Consider the following 6,250-nt stretch of genomic DNA (forward strand, 5'->3'; position numbering starts at 1 on the left):
ATGTATTAAAACCAGACAATATCAGTTTATTGCAACGGTTTCAGGACCTCCATGGCAAATGCGCACATAGGGGATCAGAAAGTGCTATTTATAACGACCTGAAGGTGGCTAACAGGACAGTGTGAGGTAGCTGTGAAGAGTCAAAATTCAGCCAAGGCATCTGTATTTTATGTTTCAATAAATGCCTTTAACATTAAAAAAAAAAAATCACAATAGGAAAATTTAAGGGGAGCGATGCTTATCCCTGATTCAGCAATGCACTTGTAGCATCTGAGTTAAAATCACTTCCTCCTTAGGTTCCCATGCAGTTGATGAGGAGAAACACACAGGGCACTTAGCAATGAATCAGGCCATGAGGCTCCTGTCTGTCTCCCCTGGCACTGGAGAGGTCAGGGTACTGAAGGTTCTGCCGTGGGTACCTCTGTACAAGTGCCTAAATGAACGTAGAAAGGCTGAATTCAGGTCATGCCTTGCCTTGGGAGGAGAACTGGTGACCAAGAGGTGGCTTGACCACAAGAGAACAATGTCCAACAAAGCTTCACCTGGACTACTGAGCCCCATCAAAATCAACCACAGCTGTTGAAGAGGTGGTGAGGATTGAACTCCATCCTCTGTCACACCAAACTCCACATGGATTTAAGACTGGGCCCCTCAGCACAGCAAACACAAGTGCAAATGCTTGCAGCTCCACAAATACAAGACCAAACTGTGGTGCCATGGGAAGAGGAACATGGGCTGTGCTTTGACAGCAGCTTTTGTTGGCAGGCCAGGGAGGCAGCTCTCAAAGCACAGCAGCATGAATTGCCAGCACTCCTGTGTCCTCACCCTTCTCACTTTCACCAGGAGTGGGTACTCACCTGTCAGGGGCTGTTCACACAGCAGGAATGCCACAGAGAAGAGGAATACTTGTTATACTTGGATCCTGACCGTGCAAGATTTGTACTTTCCCTCAGAGCAAGAAGCAAAGGTTCAAATTAACTTCCTTAATAATACTCTTTTTAATTCTTAAAACCCCCTAGGTGTCAAATTTTATTGAAACATCTTTTTTCAACAGAATTCAACAGAATCTGAATAATTTCAGGACAAATATGAGAAATGACAACATAACATATTTGTACTTAAAGCTTTAATTTGTTTTACTTTACTTCTGTAACTTCAAAAATATTTTTACCCTGTTTTATTGGAAAGAAAATAAACTAAAAGTGAGGCTTCAACCCAAACAGTTTTTTACAGCAGTAGGTGGTAGCACTAGGAAAATAAAATGAGGGCTAAAAATGTTCAGGGACTATTAAATGTAATGGAAAAAACCCACCTATCACTTAACTGAATTTTTGCTGCTAAGGCAGTTTTATGTTTGCTATTCTCAGGTACTAACATTTATGATAGTAACCTTTATAAAGTCAATTTAATTATCTTTATCTTTTTACAAATAATAAATTTAGTTGTCCTACAATGAAAATCAATTGTCAACATAAGCTATGGTTAACATCTAATAAAACAGCCCTCTGTAAATCCATGATTAATAAGATTGGCTTCTGTATTAACTAACAGACATCATAAAATTTTCTTCCTTGCAATAATTTGTATATTCAAGGTTCATCCTTCTGGACTGAGTTTCCTAAAATAAACTGTTAGAGTGAGTGAATAAAATTTTGGCACCTATCATTATTATATTATAACCATTTAAATATGTATCTGTAGCTGAACGGTTTCCAAATTAATGTCATATTTTAATTAAGTCAGAGAAGATGGTGGCTATAGCAAATGATAAGGGATTCAGTTCTTTGTTTCCTTTACCTTCTGAACATAATAACAGCGCTGCTTAGGTTTTAGTTTGAGCATTAGAGGAAGATAATTGAAATGTGAAAAACCAATTTCCCAAAACAATCTTTACATAAGACATGGATTATTTAAGCTCTTCTGTGTCACCAAAAATACCCCCAAACCAACAACCAAACAAACAACCAAATCCCTCAAAACCAACCAACTAACTAAAAACCACACCAAAAAAACCCTAACCACCAAACCAAAAAAAAACCCCTCAACACCCCAAAAACCCCACAAATTGGAATTTACTCCCTTAGAAACATGTTCAAATTTCTACTTCCAAAGTGGGAGCACTGGTGCTCAGATTCAGCATGGTTATGTGCCATAAAACAGATATCCCTGCCCTCCCTGTGATACACACTTTGCCTAAGGACTGGCGTGATACAGCGGCCACTGCAGGCAGTGCTAAGCTTCAGCTGAATTTGAGTCTAGTTTTTAAGAGCAGAACAATAACTTCACACCTATCCTGAGAGATCCCAAAGTCATTTTACAAAGTAGGGGAAGTAGATATGCTTGAAGTATCTGTAAAAGAACATATGGAAGTAGGCATGAAAACTACTTCTCCCCTTGGCCAGACAAACCCTTCCAAATACCATGGGATCTTTTGGCTGTGGAGACCTAACAGGGCCTTCGATTGTTTTGTGGGTTTTTTAGGAATCATTTTAACTTTCTGTGTGTACTTTGGAAAATGGAGATTCTGATAGTTCATCTTACTACTTTACTGTAAGTCAAGTGATTGTAGCAGAATTAGCAAGACTGGACTTGTGCAGTGGGCAATCAGTCCTTGGAGAAGCATCAGTCATTATTATTACTTGAACGGAGGAAGAGAAGTATCTTACTGTGTATTTTATGTTTAAAAAGGCTAAAAAAGCATATATTAGTTCCTGCTAGTTGCTATTTTTTGCCTTACAAAACCTCCATGTTAATTAGGGGAAAAATACATCTTTTTAAATTAACCTCTGGTAACAAAAAGAAAATCCTTTATCACATTAAAAAAGTAGCTTTAGTATTCTGGACATTCTCAGAATTATATATATATATATACGCATGTTGACAAGAACTGAGAAGCTCTGAAAAAATTGAGTGTATTTTTAGGTGATATTTCTGTTTATTTAATTCCTTTATTTGATCATTTTTAATAAAGAAAATGCACTTACCAAGTTCAAAGTTTTGGTCATTGTGCCTTGTTCTCTGAAGTACAATGATTAGGTTATAAACACACCAAGAGTGACAAAAACATTTCAAGAATAACTACAGAATTTAAGGGAATATTTATACAGGTTTAATATTTTGGAGAAAAACAAAGCAATCCAGTTAACATCCATTATTTTACAAAATTTAACTTTGTGCCACCTGGAAACTGACTATTATCTCATAAAGCTCTAGAAAGCTGGAAAAATGGAACAATTTTCAGACCTAATATAAAAGAGGCAGCTTGTTTCTAACCTCTTCCCTGATGAGAGACTGCCAGACCAAGCATTTGCTCCTTTTTATCTGTCTGAAGAGCACTTGTGTAGCTCTCTAACCATGCCCTTCTATTGGTAGCTAGAGCATTTTCTAGGGAGCCAAAGGATATATTAGAAGTATAGAAATGCAACATAGAAATGTAAACATTCACTTCACTGCATTCGCTGTGCTTGTACTCTTAACTATTTCAAGACTGAGCACAGCAACGCTGCTTGGGTTCAGCTTGTGCTCACCCTCCAAGGACAGTCTGCTTTGCTAGGTGGTCTGCATCTCACCTATGGAACCCTGTCACTTACAGCCCATGAATGCATAGCATAGCATGATTTATTGCTGTTTAACTTTACAAAGTAACTGCATGGGTGGGCATGCAGTTTATAGAGCATTGCCCTCTACCATAAAAAGTAGTTTGTAACAGGAAAAAAAAAATAGTAGTCAAATGGTTGTAAACACTTGTTTAAAATGCATAAATTTTAAAATACATAGTTAGTGAATATACTTATTTTCCTATATTTAATGTTGTCAAACATTAGAAATTTATTTTTCCCCCTTAAATCTCTTTTTGAGGAAAAAGGAATGTTAACTCTATTTTTCCAGTTATTACTAGTTTAATATTTTTTATCACTCCAAAGAGCTAAAGGCTTCCTCTTGTTTCCTCTACCCTTTTAACAGCTAATTGCAATGCTGACTGACACCTAACAGAAAAAAGAAAAGCAGTCTAGCAACTCTGCGCCCTCTCCTCGCTCCTCTCCAGCCCCATGCAATTCTTTGATACCCAAAATAAAGGTAGTCATCAATAGCAGCCAGTCAGCTCAGTCTTCTCTCTTCAAATAAACATTGCATCCCCCAACAACTCAGATGCAGCAAGTGCTGCAGCTCCCTGATTTCCAGGAGGAAGCAGGAAGTTTCCTTTCCTTGCTTTCCTCCTGGCAGCTCATTTTTCACTTGAAAGGGAAGCTGCTGACTCTTAATCATCAGTGCTTCTTGTGGTACTCTTACTGTTGTCTGCATTTCACCCTTGACACGCATTTAAACTTATTTTTCCTTATTTAATTTCCCCACATTGTATTCATTGTATCTAAGTTTGTTGTTAAATCAAGAGCTGTCTCACTTAACCACTAATCTAGAATCCAAACAGTACTCATCAGATTAATTAGAACATGGCCATACACTAAAGCCCCAGTCACTACAACGGTCCCTTCATGCTCAGCTGGCTTGAGTCATTGTGGGTGTGACCTGGCTAATTGTTCTGTGTAAATGGCTTTGTACCCTTCTTGTAAAGGATGCTTTACACAGGACAAAATCAAACCACCACCAAGTTAGTCTGGACAGCGCCATTTCCTCCCTCTGGGTTAGATCTGTGATTACAACAAGTGCACACAAGAAACAACTGTTTATTTTTCTTACCCTTCTTTTCTCTTTGTCATACATCATACAGTACACTAAAATTAATTAGTGCTGGTTTTTGCAGTGTTTATGTGGTGGGGGATAGCAGGGCAGGACAAGAATTTAGTTACCAGGAAGGTCTATTGGCCCTGAAGTAAAGCATAAGACATACACTAGATCATCTTTTACACTAATGTGGCTCTTCATAAAGCAACTCCCTACTGAAACTTGAGTATAGAATTCTCTATATGGAAGCATAAATTCATTATTAGATTTTGAAATGTTTTTTTGACAGATGCTTGAGGAAAAGCTTGGCAAAACCCTTATTTCCAAGTCCTGGTTAGCAGCCAGTACCTGAGCTCAGACCAACCTTTAGTGTTAGGGCCATCTAGTGGGAGAGGAGCACAGACAGGGAAGCCAGGACATGTTCTGCATCCGAATTTTTCATCTTATTCAGCTTTGGTGTGGCCTCTGGGTACCTGGGCCAAAGGAACAATGATCAGCAGATCACTGCCAGTATTATAAATAAAGGACATGACTTTGAAGGCTACTTTAGGAAGAGAAAGTGAGAAGCAGCCCCTGAAATTCATACAGCTGTTAAGGAAAAGCAGGCTGTGCCCACACTGCAGGAACCAAACAGTCAAGGTAGAGAGGTTCAAAGAGGATAAAGACAGGGACCACAAAATACGGCATGATTTTGTGGATGCAAGCCCACTCAGTTACTGGCTATTCCAGTTTGTTTGTTCATACTAATCCTGTCAACTCCACAGGGAAAATGTAGTAGGGTAAAAGGCTTGTGGCAAGCCTCTCCCCACTTGGTTTAGGCTATTCAATACAGCTGTGAGATCAACCCTTGGGGATGATAGTAAATGATTTCTTGAACCATTGTGGAAGATTATGCTAACATCTAGTCAGTGCTAACAGGTATGTGGTGCAAGAAAATGGATTCTAGAGGCTGAAGAACTAAGCCCATTAAGTTTTAGGTGCCAGAATTTGACAATACTCCAAACACACCAAAAAGAGTCTTTCAGCTTCCAGTGTTTCAAGTCCCTTACAGCTGGAGAAAAATTCAGTATATGTAGGTACCAAGATGGAAGGTACGAAGCTGTCTCCTGCTTTACCCAAGAAACCTAAAACAAGGCTGTATTTGTGCTTCTTAGTCACTTGAAAGGGAATCAATGCTTTTTCTCCTGCTATTAGACTGCTGGAAAGCAATTAGCTTTGCCCACAGCTGTGAAAGAGAAGATAAATAATAAGATGCAAGATAGGTGTACAGACAGACAATTGGTTAATGGTCTCCCTCATCCTACAGTTCAGAGAATCAGTGCAAGGGTCACTTCAAATTATGTCCTTCTGACTCCAGCAGGACTGCAAAGTGCTGTCTGACTGGTGTCAAGGGTACAACTAATTTACATACTTGGTCAAAGACAAATAAATGCATGGATCACCTATCTGAAGAAACATCAATGTTAAGCCTGCAAGCTCAATACAGAAAAGTGAACTATTTCCCAAATAATGTTTGGACAATTATGTAAGAATAGTGCTTCAATGCAATTAGGGTTGCCTTCCAGTG

Source organism: Poecile atricapillus, chromosome 6, assembly GCF_030490865.1.
Source record: "Poecile atricapillus isolate bPoeAtr1 chromosome 6, bPoeAtr1.hap1, whole genome shotgun sequence".
NCBI lineage: Eukaryota > Metazoa > Chordata > Aves > Passeriformes > Paridae > Poecile > Poecile atricapillus.